The following is a 20,143-nucleotide window of genomic DNA, read 5'->3' as shown; positions in this document are numbered from 1 at the left end:
TAGATAGCTCTGGAAAAATACGTCATCATTTAATATATATGTCATCATTTAATATATATGTCCTCTGCCTAATATCTCCCTGACGCCTACAGACTTTCTATGTGTCCCAGCTATGCACTCCAATAGCATCCTGTACATTCACTAACATACAGCTCATCACATCTCACATCATAGTTTGTATCACTGTCTCTATCCCTTACCAGTCTACAGTCTCAATATTTATATTTTACTCAATATATCAATTGCTTAGCACACTGCCTAAAATTTTATTTGAATCAAATCTACTTTAGATCAATTATATAATATTTACAAATACTATATTCTTTTGTGTGGTTCCATCACTGGATCAGTCACTAACAAGAGGGGGTATGCTATCTCAAAATAACAAGAGACATTATTTCAGGGAAGGTAAAGCAATCGGCAGATCAGATTATTTCTCTAATAACAGCATTTCCGGTTGCCATAAGCTAATCAAATAATGACTTACATTCAGCAAAATTTAAAACCTCCTAAAATATGGAATATAATAATTGATCAATAAACAAAATGTCAATTTGGAATTTAAGCATATTTGTTGCCCTGAAATGTCTATACAACTGTAGGCTGCAATGCTGAATTTCAAAGTTGGGGCATCTTAGGTACTATTCAAGGGGTTTTAGCTAACTGATGAGACAAACTTCTGGAACACCAAAGCAGAAAAATGTAAAATGTGGAAAACTACCCAAACTGAAGTTTTTCAGGTATGATTTACTTCTTAACATAAAGCAGCCCTAATGAAAAGTAAGCTTTCCGTTAGCAGATGCTAAAGAGACAAAAATACTGTTCTTGTCTGCTCTCTTTCCCTTTGGTCAGCTATCAGTTGTCATGAAAAAGAAAATACATCGCTATTTCCCAAACCCAATATTTTTAATATCTTGACATCTATATTCATGTTGTTAAAAAGTTAATAATATGAAGAATTTATTATAAATTCTCAGTTGCGTTTTCAGAACCAGAACCTCAATTATTAAGGATTCATATGCATTTGGTGCTGAGTCTGTGCTATGACATGATCCTGTTCTCTATTACTTTACAGTTGAAAAGAGATGTCATTTGACAAGAAAGATATTTCCCCATACTTTCTTCCACCACCATAAAAAAATTATAAAAAGTATGAGAATTAACAAAATGAACAAACGTTACACTAATAAAAAACCACAGGGCTTGGAAAACTGTCAAGAAAAGGTGGGACAGGGAGGGAAACAAATGAGAAAAAAGGTAAAGAGAAAGGGGACCAAGGGTTTAAATAGATTAAGAAATACTTGCATGTGGCAAATAAGATCACACTGCATAGCTAGGGCACCATCGGGATTTTGTTTTAATGAGAACCAAGACACCTCCTGGAAAACAGCTCACCTTAGGCTGAGCGTCAAATCCTCCAGCTTGGTGGAAAACTAGTGCCAGAGTTTTTGGAGTGGGACGTATAAGTGTACTGCCCTTGGATGGATCCCCATCTAATCCTCCCTAAAGCCTACCAAGAAGGAAGCCCGAGAATGAACACTAAGAGTGCTGTTTTCATTTAAAAGCTGTGAAAGACACTAGTATCACGTTTCCCCACTGCATTGACAGAGCATTACCATGAAGGGGGTGCCCTACGCACTGGAGATGTTCATTGCGACTTCATGTTGCTGAAAGGGTTGGCTCTTTGGCCACTTGTCAATTTGGTTCACTTAGAGCTATCATGTTACAGCAGCATCAGTGCAGGTGGAACTGACTGGTTTTGACATTAAATGGAAGTGGCCCAGTGCCAATGGGGCAGCAGAGGGGTTGTAGGAAAGTTTCATAGAAGTTCTGTGAATGCTGCAAGATTCAGAAGCACATCTCAGGAAGAGGAAAATGGTGGGCATCTTACAAGAGCAGTGAAGGTCATGGTCTTGAGTACATGTGAGACACCTTTCAGAGCTCTTGAAATTCCTGGGTGAGAGTGAATTTTGAAAATGGACTGAAAGAGTTAACATACGTAAGTCTAGAGTGTGAGTATGAATAGGTAACAGGTAATTTGTCATCCAAACAGGGATGACTTTGAGAATGAAGGGTATGTTGCTAATTATGCCAAGACAACAGATGTAAAATAAGACCATCCTGGACAAACTGCAATGTACAGTCACATGTAGTTCCTCCTAGGAACTGTCACTTCCACTCTTTTAGTTTTGTAATGTTTGTAGTTTTACCCTAAACATGTATTTTTTTAAATCAGAAAAATATATAAAATTATATAACACACATCTAAATGAAGTAAGGGGAATGAGGTCTCACAAGAGTGACAGGGCAAAGATAGAAGCATAATACTTACATTGTTATGTTGACCCCAGTACCCCGCTTCCTGACACCACATTACAGTCTAGAAAATTATGTCTGTAAAATTATTGTCTGTCAATTATTCTTCACCCCCTGGCAACCCCAAAGTGGCCTACCTTGCTTAGAATGGTCACACTGTCCCGGCAGTCATGGTATATGCCTCACTTCCGCTATTTGATTTTACTCTCTGCTTTGTCTTCTCTTTGGGAGAGTAGTCTTTTAAGGTCCAAAAGGATGTTTTTATGGGCGTCCAGTTTAGAAACACAATGCTTCTGATCATAGCTGGCCCACATCAGTCCTGTCAAGACATTAATGGTAGAAAACTTCTTTAGAGTGCCCAGGAGATCAGGATCCTAATTTACTTTGTTCCTAATTCACAAAGTTGACTTCTTTTTTTTTTAAACTAGGTTGACGTTTTCTCTTTCGTGAGTTCTAACATGTAGCTAGAAGTTTCCACTGCAAAGTGTACTTGTTTGGCTTAAGGTCTTTTCAAGTGACTTTTATAATTTTAAAAAAATTTCGGCGTTGGGAATTGAACTCTTCCTCCATCCATAGGGCCGGTACGGATAGAACTATGCAGTCTTCTGCCATTGTCCCAGCCCATTTCCTTGAACAACTGCCTTTATGAGGGAGATGAGATGTGGCGACTTATCTCCCTACTGCTCCCAGACATGCAAATAAAGCTGGAGTTGAATCCGTATACGAGAGCATGTGGGCTGCCAGTCCACTGACTCTGAGTCTGATGTATTAACCTATCATCAGTAATCGGGATTGATATCATCTGCCCAGGGATGCTGTTCTCTTGGTGAGGAGATGGCAAAGTTCTGAGAGAAGGGGCCACAGGGCAGGTAAATTTGATAATGGGGCACAGAGAGCATCAGAGCATGGGACAGTGTCCAGGAAGGGGTAGTCCCATCCTGCCAGGGGGAGCATGGTAAGCCGACAGCCACTGGGTGGCTAAGGTTGAGGGGCTGGGGGAGCAGGATGTGAGCAGAACAGGTAGGGGGCCCCTATTACCAAAATATCTATTGTCTACCTGGGAACAAATCATGTTACAAAGATGAGAAGGTCAGCATTATTCTCAGGAGGTTTTCAACGTAAGGATACTGTTCATGGTACTCTCTGGTTAGGTTACATGTATGTAAGACTCAGGTCAGTTGTAGAAGGTTAAGTTGGGTTGGAATTTATACTATTTGTGCACTTGATAATAATAATTCTTATACTTCACATGTGTATAATGCAATGTATATATTATATATATTATATATATAATCTATTTGCTCACAATAACTCTGTGAGCTACGTAGGGCATGTAATATTAACTCTATTTAATACATGAAGAAACTATGGCACAAAGCATTAAGATGCAAGGAGAGTGGTAGAAGTCCCCGGAGATGGGGCTTCAAAACATGGTTTTCTGACTTCAGATTCAAAGATAATTTTTAAACCATACTTGGCTGCCTCTCAACCACAAATTAATTGGTAGCATCTGGCAAGCTGAAAAACAAAATTGTTTTGAGTATTTTTTCTTTTTGCCATTAAATAGAAAAACCTTCTGGGTTCTACCAGCTTGTTCTCTATTAAATATACTAATTGAAGTGTAAAGTAATTTTATTCTCTAAACCAGCAGTTCTAGAGGATATATACAAGGAAGAAAATATTAGGATTTTTAGTTTTATATTTTTGGATGTGTTTAAATGAACATAATATCTCCCCACAGTATACCTTAACACATATATACATAAATATACACACACATATATAGCAATAAATGTGTATAATTTATAAGTAAGTGTATTTACAAATATTGAGACAAATGTTCTTAAAGAAAAAACAACACAGAATTGCAGGCTCAAAAAAGCTTGGAAACCATTGTTCCTAACTGGTAACAACTTTCCCTAAAATGTCCACACAGTTTTTAGCTAAACACACTCCTCCTTTTGTTTCACTTAATGCTTAGTGCAACGGGGTATGGCAATGGCTGCTATACCCAGAAAAACAGAAGCTTTGAGTGAGAAGGGCCTGGAGGGATCAATTCTCCTAACTCCTTGATTTGACAGAGGAAGAAACTGAGGCTTACGGGGGTTAAGGGATTTGCCCAAGCTGACAAGTTAAGGTTGAGCCCAACAATACGGGAAACGGATGGAAAATCCAGTTAATGCTTAGCTAGCCATGGTAATGTATCATGGGGCTGGCTTGCAGAAATTAAATCCGTTAATAATCCCCAAGCCTTATTTTAGCCAGAAGTTTTAAATGCCTCACCTATCAAACCTTTTGCTAAAGATGATAATGTAAGGGCTTTGTTTCTCTGGGTGCCCAAAAATGTCACACATATACTGCTCTCTGGGTATCTGGTTATATACAAATACAAACTTGAGGAATACATATAGATATTTAATTACATACATCAATTGGTAAAAACAATTGTATTGAAACAAATATACTCCCCATCCTGACTTCAGTGAAAATGGAACCAAATTATAATATTCCCCAACAGGCAAATAACTACTCAAAATCCACTGAATTTTGAAATATTTTGTCTGCCATCATCTCCTTGGAATTTAAGACCAGACCAATGCTGGACTATTATCAGATGCTAAATTCCAGTGTGTATTTGGTTCTATTTCTACACTCTTAATTCTCTTCTGTTGATCTGGCCATGTATTTAATTACCAGTGCACAAGGGTTTTATTTACTGTAATATTATGGCAGATAAGACTAGTGTTAATTTTTTAATTAAAAAAAATATCCAGGCTATTGTTGAATGACTTCTTCCCTTCCCATGAACTTTAGAATCACTTTTCCTATTCAAAAGTAAAACGAAACAACACACCCCAAAAACACCAGCACCAACAAAAACCCCATCTTTATTCAGAAACTTGTGAAATTTAGAGATTGGTTTAGGGAGAACTGACTTACGCTGTTGAATCATTTTTTCTCCCTAAATAGGCTACTTAAATTCATTTCAATTAGGATATATCTTTTCATTTATTCAGTCATGTTATGCCCCCTTGACAAATGGGTTTTTTAAAAATTCTATTATATTTTCCAACTGATTGCACATTGTATGTAAGAAAGCTGTGAACATTTTCACAAACCTTGTAACCTGACATTTTACTGAATTTTCCTGTTATATATAGTAGTTTTTAGTTGATTCTCTTGGAGTTTTCTACATAGACATCCATCTCATTTGTGAATAATGACTATTTTGCCTCCTCCTTTCCAATTTTTATGCTTCTTATTTTGCTCTCTTGTGTAACTGTATCAACTACTATTTCTAAAGCAACTATATAACTATACCTTGATTATTGATCATTTAGAATTTCTCCCATTATAATAATGCTGAGGTGAACATTTGCAGAGAATTTGAGTAGTTTGGGTCATTTCCTTAAAATAGATTCCTACAAGTATAATTTGTTGGGTCAAAAGACACAAAAATTTTAAAGACTTTTAATAAACTTTGTCATGTTACTTTCCCCAAAGGGTCTATCAGTGACTCTAAACACCCTTTCTCCTCTGTTCACAATCCCGAGGCTCCCGGCACAGATGCCCCCTTCCCAGCCCTTCCTCTATGTGCCTTCCCTCTGCCACCCACTGAGGAGATACCCAGGAAATTCCAAATCAAGCCCCTCCCCCAAATCAAATAAAAGTAAAACACAAGAACATAAAACTGCTACCCCAGTAACCCCCAAATCAATTTGGAGATGTAATTCAAATGATTTGGAGATTATTTGCTCACTCCTCCTGCAAATCATCCTAGATGCCTCCTTTCCCTCATCCCTCACATTCTAAAGCCACTGAGTCCAGTGGCCTTAACCTCTCTCCTACCCATTCTTTATTCTCCACGCACACTGTTACCGCTCTAGTTCAGGAACTTGTCCTCTCTCGTCTGGACCACTGTAATCCCATCTAACTGATCTTACAACCTCTGTGCAATCCTTTCTCCATCCCTGTGCAGAACACTTCAGTGGCAGGAGACACCTCAGGATGGCCACCAACTATCTGTCTGTCCAGTTTCTCATTTTAACCTCTATCTTACTAATACCTGCTAGCCAGACCAGACTATTTGCAGTTCCCTGACCATGTACACCTCCAAGCCTCTGTTCCTGCCTGTGCCATTCCAACCACAGGAATGCCCTATTCAGCACCCGACACCCCCAGCCCCATTCACCCAGGAAAATCCTTTTTCTGTTTAAGATCCAACTCAAGGGGCTCTTCTCTGGTGAAACATTTCCCATTCCACCCTTAGACCCCCCACCCTAGAACTGTTATAGGAAGGGCTGTCCACTGGATAGAGTATGGCAATATTTCCTGAGGTTCCTTTTATGCCCAGTTTCCAGGGTTCTTATATAAATGGAACAAAGATCCATAGGGACTGGCGTTCCCCCTCTTTACGGTGAATTACATTTGTTTAACATGACTTCAAAGTTATTCGATACAAATCTATTCCTGCCATCAGTATAAACACAAGAATCGGCCTTGCAGAAGGGGCCTCCATCGTGAGCTAGGGGAGGGAGGCTTAAAAGGTAAGAGCTGGTTCTGCCCCTCTCCATTTTCTTGTGCCTCGGGGCACTTGCCTTGCTGACCGTTAATGATCACCTTAGGCCCTGAAGCACAATGATGAGAGACCCCCAGTGACTGTTGCAACTTCAGACAAAGCTTTTGGTTTTTCCCTATTTTTTTGGTGGAAGAGACATTCAGAAATCCTGTGAAGGGAAGGTAAAATCTTAGAGCTGGAAAGGGGGGGTCAGCGTGACATCTAATTCAGCTCTTTGCTTCCAAGAAAGACCCGAGGAGCTAACCAGTACCTCCCATTTTTAAAGGTCTGTGGAATGAAAAATCCTTTGTTCATCCAAGCCAGCACTTGTCAGCCCTCATTGGCAAGCAATTCCTGGGTCTCACTTCCTATCCTTGCCTGCCGCCCACCTCCTCATCTCCTCTAACTCCATTTCCTGCCTCTAGGTGACTGGTTTCATATCTCTAGTTTACTAGGACTGCTAGGAAGCAAGAGTGTTGCCTGAATATGCCAATTACATGCTTCGAGCTTGTGCCAGAGTCTCCCTCTGATTCCTGTTCTCAAAAGTGGGTGAAGGGGGGCACATGGAAAGCCTCAAGTGCAAACGCAGCTCTCTCTCGCAATTCATTGAGGAAATGGAAGAGGTGTTCCCATCACACACCTGGGGGACGGATTTTGCTTGGCACAGCACAGCTGCCCTTCTGCAAACTGTTCCAAAGCCGGCCACTTTATTCCAAATTCCACTGCAAGTGTCTGTTAATATCTAGTGAGATGTTCAAAGCCGGTTAACCATCTACGAGTTTTGGGGGTGCTCTTTTTTGTGGATTCATTGAGTAACACAGACAAAAAATGCTAACACATGTTTCTGTTGCTAGGCCTTAGTCTTATCACAGTTTGAAACTGTAGAAAATCAATTACGTGCTTTGAATTACTCCCTTCCCTGGCACAGAAGCATTTCTTCGTTCTTTCCGGACAGTGAACACTTTGCAACATCTACCACTAACAGCCTGTTAGGATTCTCTGCTAAATTAATGTAGTACAAATAAACCGAACAGAAGCCTGGTGGAATGCTAAACATCCCCCCTCTCCTCTGTTGTGGCCTCCTTGCAGCTTGGGACCTTTCTGCCTTGCTGCTGCAACATCTGGACGGCATTCGTGTTGCTTCTCAAGGACACAAGTGTGCACCTCCGGTGAATTTCAACTTTCAACATCTCTCTGGCTCTAATCTATATTTAATGTTTCATGACTGGTAGTCAAAGACGCTTCAGCTAAATATCAGGTTGGAATGAAAATGATCCTTGGGAGAACATTTGCTTCCAGCATGCGTCAGCAAAGTGTCTGTGACAGAGGCTTTCCCCAGAGATGTGTTGCCCACTCTCTTGCAGTAATAATAATTACGCTTTATGATTGCTGTGCCCACATAATCAAAGATCGCTTCATCAACTGCGATCCCGAGGGGAAGTTGCCTCTGCTCCTAACTGGATGTCAGTCACAGAGAGCAGCACCCCTAGGGATCCCCAATTTTTCGCTTGCCCTTTTTAGTCCCGTGTTGTTAGCATTGTGTTTCTTCATATTCTTCTCAATGCAAATGATGTGTAAATCATGCCCTCCAGAAGGCACACGTGGTGAGGGGGAGAGGGTGGGGAGGGAGGTGGGGCTGGTGTATTCTTCTCCCCCAGCCCCCCTCCCCAACCTACCACAGGGATTTCTCGCATGGAACATAATTACATCTGTGCCATATGGGCTCATTTATATTCTATTACAGGTTAAGCTAATACGACTCAGAAATATGCTAAAAATACCTCAAAGTATTCTAGAGCTGTCAAAACACTTGTCATTTCTTGCTCACCCTTTTGATTGCTAGTGTTTTTGTTTTTGTTGGGAGATTCAGAGAGCTAAGAAAGCATGCTGGCGTGCTGGTGTCCAGTCTATAAATATAGCTTAATTTCCTGTATTATTGCAATCTGTGGGCTTGCAAAGAAAAGATCTTTTCTTTATAAACCTAGAATGGCCCCAAGACATGGGCACTGAAGCCCCTACACTTGTAGATTTTAATTTCCCAAGAGGTAGGAAATACAGATTTCAGATGTGTGGTTTTGTCAGCTTTAGAATTTTTCTTGTCTTTGTTTGATGTAATTATCCACTGTGATAGAGAAACACCTGCAGCGGGCTGACACCAGAAAAGTGTGATGCTAGAGTGAGACGAGTCGGTTTGAATGTCAGGCAAATCTAGCCAAGATTTTACATGTGGCATGAAAATGAGAAGTACAATCTGTAATGAGTAATGAGTTCACCAATGATTTACAAGGGTATGTTGGGTTGTTTTCATGCAGTGGTTAAAGTCCATTGACCCATTAATTTCTACCATCAGTTCAGAAAATTGGTGGGTCATGCCTGTGTAGACTCTTAACCTAATGGTTTGATTATGTTTCATTTTTTTAGTATTACTATCTTAACATGTTAGTGGAAATTAATAAAATCTGTCTTGGGAACAGAAGAGCAAGGACAAATATTTTACTTTTCCATGCTTGGCAAGCAGCATTTCCAAAGCATATATGGTGCTGATCATGCTATCGGCCAACAAATACACAGACCATTCTACTGAGAACTGAATTCACACAAACGCATACTTTTCCAATTTTCTAATAACTGTTCTATGTTATCTGGTTGAAGGAGTGGTTAAGACTGCCTGGTTCCAATCTCAAATTCTGCTACTCACTAGCTTGTTATCTTGGCAAATTCCATAATTTTCCCAGTTCCCCCATCTATAAAATGAACATGATATTAGCAGATGCAAACTATTATATGTAGAATGGATAAACAAAACGGTCCTACTGTACAACACAGGGAATTATATTCAATATCCTGTAATAAACATAATGAAAAATAATATTAAAAACAATGTATATAATATATGTATAAATGTATAACTGAATCACTTTGCTGTATAGCAGAAATTAATACAACATTGTAAATCAACTATACCTCAATAAAATACATTTTTTAAAAGTGAGCATAAGAACAGTAGCTCTCTCCATGGGATTTTTGGAAGTATTAAATGAGAAAATATAAGTAAAATACTAGGCACAGTGTCTTGCATTTAGTAAATATTTGTTACTATTACTGTTGTTGATTTTAGCTTTAACATAAACAGCTTCTTTATATAGCTACAGGGCTCTTTTAACAAAAAATTATGTTTTTGTCAAAATCATGTTAGTTGCTCAAACTTCCATTTATCTTAGATCATGCAGGCCAGAGGTTCTTGGTACTTTTGGACTACACAGCCAAGTTCTTACTTTAGAATCAACAGAAACTTCATAAACTGGCATGGGAAGAAACAGAAAAAGTCAACATTAATATACTGAAGAAAGTTTCTAGACTTGTATAATTTTGAAATATTTGTACGTTTACGATTGTTCAGAATACAAAGTGTCTAAACTCATGCAAATGAAATGTTCCATTTAAATAAGAAGTTATTCCAGTTTATAGTGGGCAGATGGTTGAACCAGTAACTATAACCAAGTTTTTAGTTTTTGCTTCTTTCAATCCTTAAAATAGAGCTATTTCAAGATTTCGAAGGGGTGTGTGTGTGTGTGTGTGTGTGTGTGTGTGTGCGCGTGTGTGCTCATGCAGAGAATCTATACTGTAGACACATGCGCACAAAAGAACCTAATTTGGGGGTCTTCATTTATGTGTTCCTATCCAGCGTCATGGCCCTGGGTAAGTCATGTGCCTTCCTAGTCTGTAAGATTGGGCTCTCGATTATCCCTCAGGTCTTTTCTCCTTTCAGGCTGCTTATACTACCATAAAAGTGGAATTTTAAAAATCAGAATTATTATAAAAAGGGCTATAAGTTGCCTAGACACCTCAAACTTATATTTTTGAATGAAGGTCGACTAAAAACTTGATGTAGAAATAGGAGTCTTCTTTTTCATTAGCCTTGACTTTGTGGTTAGGGATAGAGACAAAGACAAAACAAGATACGGGCAATATTTTACAGGAGGAGCAACCTCATCTCCTTCCCAGGCTGCAGGCACTAGGTTTTTGGACAAGGGTGCCAAAGATTTAAAAGGTGCAGTAGCCAGGGAAATAGCAGTGTGACGCTAGAGCCTCATGACTTTTGAAATTTCATGTTTAAAACTAGTATTTTTCAGCTTTCAGAAAATGTTTTCTTCCTCTCAAAATTACCCCCAGAGACTTTTCTGCAGAGAAGATTAGACACACAAATTTTGATGGTTAAAGTTCAGTCGTACTTTCTTTTTAGTTTTCTTCTGTCAACTGTATTGTAAATTGCTTTAAAGTAAAAATAAAAGTTTTCCTCTTTAACCTTACATGTTAAAAATAAAATAAATCTTTAAAATGGTAAATGGGATTTGTTTCTCAGGCTGGGTCAGTGTGAGATTAATGTGTTCCAAAATGTCATATGGTTCGACCCTAAATCTTTTCTTAGAATATCTTCCCTAACCTATTCCTCTATTGTCAACATGAGACTACACAGGGTGTTCGAGATAAGGGCTGGTAGAAATCTATTCTACTGAGAGTCAAAAGGAGGTCTTTTTCTTTTCCCATGTAGTTACCCTTAATAGGTCAGGAAAAAAATTCTCTGGGAAAAGCTGGAAGTAAAGGTGAAACAACATAAGACAACCGCTAGGTTCACAAACACTGATATTTATTTGTTCCTGGTAGGGAAGGAGTGTGTAGGTATTAATTACTTAATTACAGATTTTAAATTAACTGCATTCTCTTTAAAAATCCCTAACCACAAGGGACAAAGACCCGCCCCGCCCCCCCCCCCCCAAGAAGCCTTGTTCTCCCAACTTAGCTTTGAATGGCAGCAGCCCTACAGAAGTGACCTAAGTTATAGCCATTCTGGCTCTCCACGCCAGATCTAGATGCTTAAAGCTTTAGAAATATAGCTATGTGTTCCTATATCCTCTGTAAGAGATATTTGTCCTATCTAGAAGGAAAGATCATTTCAAATGTGAACATCCATTTATAGAACTTTTGGAAGAAAAGCAAATTCCTAGAGTCCCAATTGACTAAAAAAAATCTATTGTATGAAAAAAATCCTCTGAAGATAAAAGAAAATTTAAACTTTAACCACAAAATTGTGTCACATTTCATATAACCTATGTAAACTATCATCCAGAAGACAGTGCAAAATCTGGGAGCTATGACTAAATTTTTTTTTTTTTGAAAACTACTCAGGAAGTTTAATGCACTGGAATTATAATGTTACTCTCTTTTGTTTATTCTCTTTTTAAAATGTTTTTTCTTGGCTTTTTTGTAGGAAATTTAGAAAAATCACAAATGATACAAGGAAAAAACTAAATTTCACATTAAGATAAACCACACTGACATTTTATCTCCTTCTAGTCTTTTCTCTATGTGTAAAGATATATTTTCAAGTAATTAGATTGTACTGCATATAAAATTATATACCTTAGATTTTCCCCCTTGGCATTCTTTTATCATTTCCTCATATCTTTAAATATCTTCAAAAATTTTGTTTTTAATGATTGCATAATATTTCATTGCACAGTTATATCAACTCTGTTTACATTAATTTGCCATTTGAGATTTTACCTTCTTGATGATTTCAATACTGCAATGAATGATCCTTCCAATGTCTTGGGTTCTCAGATCCCTGATCCTTTTTCCCTTGTGGTGGTGCCCTCCCTCCTGCAGTCACCCACTCCCATGGGCAGACCCTGCAAGGGCATGTCATTCTCACTCTCTCAATATCATATATCCCACCCTGACCAACATCTCTTGACTTTTTGGATCTCCCCCTTTAGTATTCTGACTGTAATTCTTTGACCCCCACCCCCACCCCAGGACCTCCAATTCTAACACCCTTTCACCATCTCTTACTCCTTTCATGTCCAGACTCCTCTTTACCCAGCTGAATTCCATCCACAACAATCACTCTCATTGTGCACACCTTCAAATTCCTTGCCCCTCTCCTGTTCTGTCATGTCTGTTTGGTGAAACCATAATGCTGCTTAAATCCAACTCTTTGCCTATGCTGTACAGGGACCTGGGTAACTTATCATGGCTGGAGAAGAACATGACTGTGCTGATTGGTCTCACTTCAAATTCAGAAGCACAAACTCGGTGAACCCTTAGTGCTCACAGTAACCATTCTATACCTCTCTAGTCCATTTGCTCACTATTCACCACCTATGTGACATCATCTCTCTCTTCAAAACCCATGTCTTTTCCCCCCATCTTTATCATCTTAGCTGATGATATTGTGTCCTACTTTACTGAGAAAACTGAAGAGATTAAAAAAGAACTTCCATCAACTCTTACAATCACATCTCCACCCTCACATCTGCCCCCTCATACATTACTGTCCCACCTGCTATCAAAGATGAGGTATCCATGCTCTTAACTAAAGCCAGCCCCTCCATCTGTGCACTAGATCCCATCCTTTCTCACTTCCTTGCTTTAGCAGTTGTTCTTTCTCTCTCCTATGTTATCAGGATGTTGATTCTCTACTGGATCATTTCCAGTAGCACACAAACATGCTGTTCTTCTGCCACCTTCATTTTATAAGCTATCATCTCATTTCTTTGGGTACTTGCAGCAAAATTTGTTGAAAGGGATGTCTTGACTTGCCATTTCTGATTCTTCTCCTTCCATTCTCTCCTGAATCCTTTCTCAGCAAATTTTTGTCTCCTTCCACTACTTCACTGAAACTGCTCTTGTCAAGATCATGAATGACCTCCCTGTTGCTAAATCCAATGGTCAGTTCTCACTTCTCACTTTTTTCAACCTTTCTTCGTTTGGCTTCTGGGATACCACACTCTCTTGGATTTCCTCCTACCGTACTAGTTGTTTCTTCTCCGTCTTACTCACTGGTTTTTCCTTTCCTACCTGATCTCTTAATACTGAGATCCCTGGTGTCTCAGCTCTTGGTCCTCTTTTCTTCTCCACCTACACTTACTTCCTTGGTAATCTTATCTAAACTCATGACTTTAAATACCACTTAAATGCCTAGGACTCCTAAATTCATCTCTTCATCCCAGACCTCTTCCCTGATCTCCAGGCTCACATAGAGTTACCCAACATATTGTCATTTTGTTGTCTCAAACTGAACATGCCCAAAACTGAACTCTTGACATGGCCCCTGCCCTTGCATCCTCTGCAGCTGTTCGCATCTCACTTAAGGGCAACGCAGTCTTCCTGAGGCTCAGACACAACTTTGTCAGCATCCTTGACTTTTATTTTTCTCACACCCTGTATCCAATTCATCAGAAAATTTCTTCCTCTACCTTTGTCATACATCCAGAACTTGACCATTTCTCAATTCCACCTCTGCCACCACCTTGTTCTGTACCACCATTACCAGCTTCTTAACCTATTTCCCTGTTTCCATCCTCAGACCTTCCACCTTCTATTCTCAGCACAACAGCCAGATTTGTATCCAAATCTGATCAGATTACGTCTCTGCTCAGAATCTCCTAAGACTTCCCCAGTTCAGTCAGAGTGGAAGCCAGAGTCCTTACAATGGTCTTCTGGGTGCTACGTGTTCTGACCCCAGTTCCCTAGCTGAGCCTTCTTTTTCTCCTTCTCTCCCCTAAATTCACTCCCCTCCAGCCACACTGGTCTCCTTGCTGTTCCTCAAACATGCCCAGCAAACTCCCACCTCAGGACCTTTGCCGTGGCTGTGACTTTTGCCTGAAAAACCTTTCTAATCTTTATGCACATGTCACCTTCTCAATAAAGACTGCCCCCCCAGCACCCTAATTTTATACTGCACCTTCAACACCTCCTGTTCTCCTGATCCTCTTTACCATGTTTTCTCATTTTCCCCCCCATATCATGTATGGGAAAGTTTCCTGTATCACATGGGAAGCTTCTTAACAAGCTATGTAATTTATTTATTTATTACATTTGTGTTTATTCTCAGCAGTCCCATCTGAAATGTAAGTTCTCACGGTGTCAGGGGCTTCATTTTGTTCACTGAGATATGCTAAGTGCTGAGAAAAATGTCTGGCACATAATAAGTGTTTGATAAATATTTGTTCAAAACTTTAATAAGCCTACTCATATAGAAAAGGCAAACATTTTAAATGTTAATTTTCTTATTTCAGCCCACATTTGTTTTGAAAAACTTGCTCTCTGAGTTCAGGTGTAATTTTTAACTCTGGTGTAGAACACCTTACTTGAAGCTTCACCTTTACATTCTATGGAGAGGATGACTTTCAAAAATGTTTTGATGATGGATGAAATGAGAAAGAATAGCCAGGCACACTGAAAAGTCAAGTGAAGAATTATGACAACCATCTGGATATTTCAGCTACATGAACTCTAGCGGGGAACCCCTGTCATCCAGTGGAATATATAACTCCAGGCAGAAACACTTTAATTTGTGAATTGGACCATGCAGGGTGGTGGGTTAGAATGGGCATGATGGAGGGCTGGTCATGAAAAGGAAGTGGCAAGTAAAATGGAAGGAAAATAGATGTGTTAGAAAAGTCATCAAGTACCCAACCCTTGTAACTGACCACACATATGGTTACATGCTGGCAATGCCTGTGTTTTTCTGACTGACGAGATTGTGATGCACACTTACTGTACAACATCGAAAGGATGGCATTTCCCTTTTGCTCAGATCTGAACTATTTTGTTGGTTTTGAACTTACAGTGAGAATCAAACTGTACGAAGTTTGCTTAAACTTCTCCCCCACCCCACGAGCTCATGCTACTACAAACCTGTTGGGAAAACAGATTGAAAAGATTTAAAGAGATCCTTTTCAAGTATGAAGGCATTCGAATCCAGTCAAGGGGACAGGCGCGGCGACCACTAAACAAGCATGTGCATTAGTTCAGGGGCACTCAGAAACAGGGCTCAACCCACCTGGAAGGATTTTGCAAAGGAAAGGTGGTTCCTGCAGAAAAGGGAAGTAAAACTGCTCATGGAAAACCAGCCATGTGTGGGCACACTGCTCTGCAGCCATTTAAAACCTTTTCCTCCTCATCTGCTTTAATCCGTTTCCTATTAGATTTTTTTCTCCAGTTGATTTTCAGTGTTGAGAAGAATTACTCTATCCTTTAGTGGAGGGGGCGGGGGTGGAAATGGGCGGGAGTGAGGGATAGGGGAACCGAGCAGAGTAGCCATTCTCATTCCTGAACAGTACTATGGTACTTGTTTGGGAAAAAATAAAGGAAAAGAAAAGAAATATTTTACCAAGGTCCCACCAAGGATGCTTGGGCTTCAGAAGGGCAGTAGGCAGCCAGGGGAGCAGAACACAGGTTTTTTCAGGAAAACAGAGAACACTGACAGATGAGAAAAGGAAGGTAGAGAATGCTGAGATGTGTGTATGTTGGGGGAATACTGCAATTTTCAATAGAATGGTCAGACAACGGTTTATTGAGAAGGTAGCATTGAGCCAATACCTAAAGGGAGAGAGGTCTTAAGTTGTAGGAAGGAAGAACATTCCAAGCAGAGGAAAGAGCAATGTCTTTGGAATGGAAACACACATAGTGGGTTTGAAGAACATCATGGATGTGGTGTGGCTTGAGCTGAGTGACTCTGCTTTATTTCTCCTTATAACACTCATCACCATCTGCCATGCTACATGTTTTCTTACTGATTTGTTTATTGTTCGTACTCCCAGCATCTAGAATAGTGCCAGGCACATAGTAGGCACTGTGGTAGGTGCTGTGCTTTGCCACTCAGATTCGTCTTCAGGAGTGAAGACTACTGCCAAAAGACAGCTCTCATGGGAGGTTGACTATAGCTTAGAAAATTGCACGAGGTCACCTCTTCTTCCCACCCTCAAAGATTGATCAGTGCAGGGGTATAAAGGCCTGGATGTCATGCTCCGCCTTGGGACAACTCTGAAGGGCCACCTAAGTTCCAGACCTTTCCATGGGGCTGGCTGAAGCCTTCCTTGAGACTATATCAGAGCTCCGCTTTACCTTCTGCCCAGTTCTGCTTCCTTCCACTCCTTTCCACAGGTGTGGATTTCAGGAACACTCTTTATTTGACATGCTGTCTGCTAAGCTCTGTCTCACAGTCTGCTTTCTGGGGAACCCCACCTGAGATGGGGTCAGGAGTAGCACTGAGAAGACAGATGCTTAAATGGAATTTTGGAAGCAAACCATCTGCCAACCGACAGGGAATGAGGGCTCCAACATGGATGGTATGTGGTACGTCTCTCACACTAGGTAGCAGTGCAATTGTTAAAACTTTTATTGATGGTGAATCAGGATGGTATACTAGTGAAAAATAAATGCATTAATTGGCACATTGTATAGGCATTTGAGAAGTATGGGAGCAATCATATCTATAAGGACTTTGGAATTGAGTGGTAATTATTGCTAAGCTCAATTAACACTCGGGAAAAGATTTTTTTTTTAAATGCTGAGGGCAATTATTCAGCAATTAAAAGTCAAGTTTGAAAGCCAAGGGGGCTCCTTGGTAGCATATAAAGAATCTCCCGTTTCTTGCAGTGGAACAGTATAAAAAGCTGAGCAACAGGATTAAGACTTAATTGTAAAAGCAGACAAGCTCCAATGAATATAAACTCCCAACCAAGTGTGGTCTTCTATCCCAAGGTCAGGACTTTCACTGTTAGAGAATGGACCCTGACACATGGGATGGGACTTCTAGGTTAATGCACCTGAAATCTTAATCCTTAGCTTCAGCGTGTTCTGGTAAAGGTCTAACAATTGGCTCTCCAATGTATTTCTTGGACACACTTTTAAGCTTATTGCTCGTCATTATTATTTTCTCTATCACTTTCTCTGTCTGGACAACCAAGAAAACAATAACTTAAGCCCTGATTCTCTCATTTCTATGGGATAAATACTTCCACCATGGCCACTTTCAGTGTGACATCACTGAACATGGAGTTGAGAAAAGCTGTTCATTAGCATCTCATTACATATATTTCTGCCATACATATACAATAGATGTAAATAACCTCAAGAGCACAAATAACAGTAAAACCACTAGGAAGTGATGAGTTTTGAGCATTTATCACCTTTGTTTTATGTTTAATTTAACTGTAAGTTTTTAAAATCTTGTTAATAATAATGCGTGTTTTTACAACTGGTTCACAAAATTCCTGAAAATTGGACAATCGGCTCTTGAGAGCAGGAGCAAAGTGGTGTAGAATTTTAACTCGACTGAATTGCATCAAAGGATCTGGTATTAAATCAAGTCTTCAAAACTTACTAGGGTCTAACACATTAAGACTATGCATTTTCCTTATATAGTTAATGAATCCATGAATGAGAATGGTTGATTATAAATTGACTAATCCCTTAGGCTACCATTTTGCCAACTTTAGTTGGGAAATAACTGAGTTTTAAACTGTACATACATTTTTAAGAATCTGTCATCTTTTTACATATGCAAGAATCAATTCAATTCCCTTAAACAAAAGAACACAACAATTATTCTCTTTTCACCTAAATTTTGCCAACAGCAATGACTTCTCAGCAACAGAATCCCTGCAGTTGTTTAGGGATTATTTTACAATGTGACAAAGATTGCAATATAAAATTTGTTCCAATTAACATTCTTAAAACGTTTGCCTGCTAGAGACAGGACTTTTCTTTAAAGTACTATGGATTTTCTTTTAACATGTTTTAGTTTAAACCTCCTGTTTCAGCTTAATGGAGCTGGCCCTAAATAGAGGGATGAAGCCAGGAAATCTGGTATAAGACAGAAACTAGTGTGACCATAACCCTAGGTTGCAAAAATAAATCTTCAAAAATGAAAACTCTGAAGTTATTTATTATTGTCCTATGTTTTATTTGAACATTTCTTCACTGATCTATAGAATTGTGTAATCATTCATTCATTCATTCATTACTTTAATGAATATTTGTAGAATGCTCACTTTGTGCAAGGTACTATTATTATCCAGAGTCAACCTAAATAAAGAGGTAAACGGAGGCAAGTTCGAATAACCAGAAATCAAATTTATTTGGCAATAGCAGAGGAAATGCAATTCAGGAAATGCCAACGACAACAAGCTGCAGGTGAGTCTGTGGAAGGTTTGGGGTGGCCTCTATCTGTGAGTGAGGAGTGCAAAGAGGGTGCGTCCAGACAGAGTCCAAGTGGTAAGTTCATTTGCTTGAGGATGGGGAGAGATGCTTGGCGAATGTTCCTTGGTCAGAAGAGAAGTTCTGGTTTTCTGTCAGTCAGGCATTCACAAGAAATCAGTCTCTCAATTCCTAAGTTTCATTTTCCTGAGGGCACATGCGTGAGATTCTTCTTTTTATATCCTCTGGTTCCATTTTAGATTGAAATCCTTTCACACTAGAAATACAGTGTCTACTTTGTGGCTTTCCAGAGCAGATCTTTCAGCTCTCACAAACAGGGTAAAAACTACTGAGCTGTAGCCCATTTTCCACTTTGTAAGGAAGATGAACACCTCCTGAACGAAGCTGTTCTAGCGGCCTGTGGTCCTATCAGAGCTGGACGAGGAGGCTTGAGGTCAACCTCACCAGTGGGGTAAGTCCGCATTTCCGAATAATTTCTTTACCATCCTGCCATCCTCTTCTTCCCAGCACCGGGGAGTCTTCAAGAAGGTGCTCTGAATAGCAAGTTTAGGGAAAGAAAGTGAAGGAGGGAAGGTTCCGCTGGGGCTGTTTTTCCTGGGTGAAGAGGTGATGTTGGCTAGCCCGAGTGTGAAGTGAAAAATTATGAAACGCAAGAGTAAACAAGATGGAATAGTGAGACAGCTTCCCTAGTTTTTCAGAGGTAACATTTCATGCTACAGTTTTATTCTATTTAAAAATTTTTAATTGAGGTCCAATAATTGACATATAACGTATTCATTTCAGGTATACAATGTTATGATTCGATACTTGCATAGACTACAAAATGATCACCACAATAAGTCTAGTTAGCATCAGTTACCTTACATAGTTAAAAAAAATTTCTTGTGATGAGAACTTTTAAGATTTACACTCTTGGCAACTTTCAAATATGCAATAGAGTATTATTAACTACAGTCACCATGCTGTATGTTACATCGCCATGACTTATTTATTTTATAACTGGAAGTTTGTAGCTTTTGATCCCTTTCACCCATTTTACTCCCCCACCCCCAAGTCCACTACCACCACCAGCCTCCGGCAACCACCAATCTGTTTTCTGTGTCTATTAGTTCAGTTTTTGAGTTTTTTTTTAGATTCCACATATAAGTGAGACCATATGGTATTTGTCTTTCTCTGTCTGACTTATTTCACTTAGCATAATGCCCTCAAGGTCCATCCATGTTGGCACAAATGGAAAGATTTCATTCTTTTTTATGGCTG

At 39.5% G+C, this 20,143-nt stretch overlaps 1 protein-coding gene across 2 annotated transcripts in view; it reads right to left on the bottom strand.

The window, feature by feature from the left end:
* MTERF1 (mitochondrial transcription termination factor 1) overlaps positions 1 to 20,143 on the bottom strand; it is a 603,361-nt gene that overhangs the window by 120,734 nt on the left and 462,484 nt on the right. For both annotated transcript variants that reach the window (XR_012333983.1, XR_012333984.1), the window contains one exon: positions 2,454 to 2,635. The gene's annotated coding sequence lies outside the window, so the exon portion shown is untranslated. The remainder of the gene's footprint in view (positions 1 to 2,453; positions 2,636 to 20,143) is intronic.

This window comes from Tursiops truncatus, chromosome 9, assembly GCF_011762595.2.
Source record: "Tursiops truncatus isolate mTurTru1 chromosome 9, mTurTru1.mat.Y, whole genome shotgun sequence".
Lineage (NCBI taxonomy): Eukaryota > Metazoa > Chordata > Mammalia > Artiodactyla > Delphinidae > Tursiops > Tursiops truncatus.
Note: the sequence above shows the minus strand (reverse complement) of the source record. Positions and strands in the feature narration are given on the sequence as shown.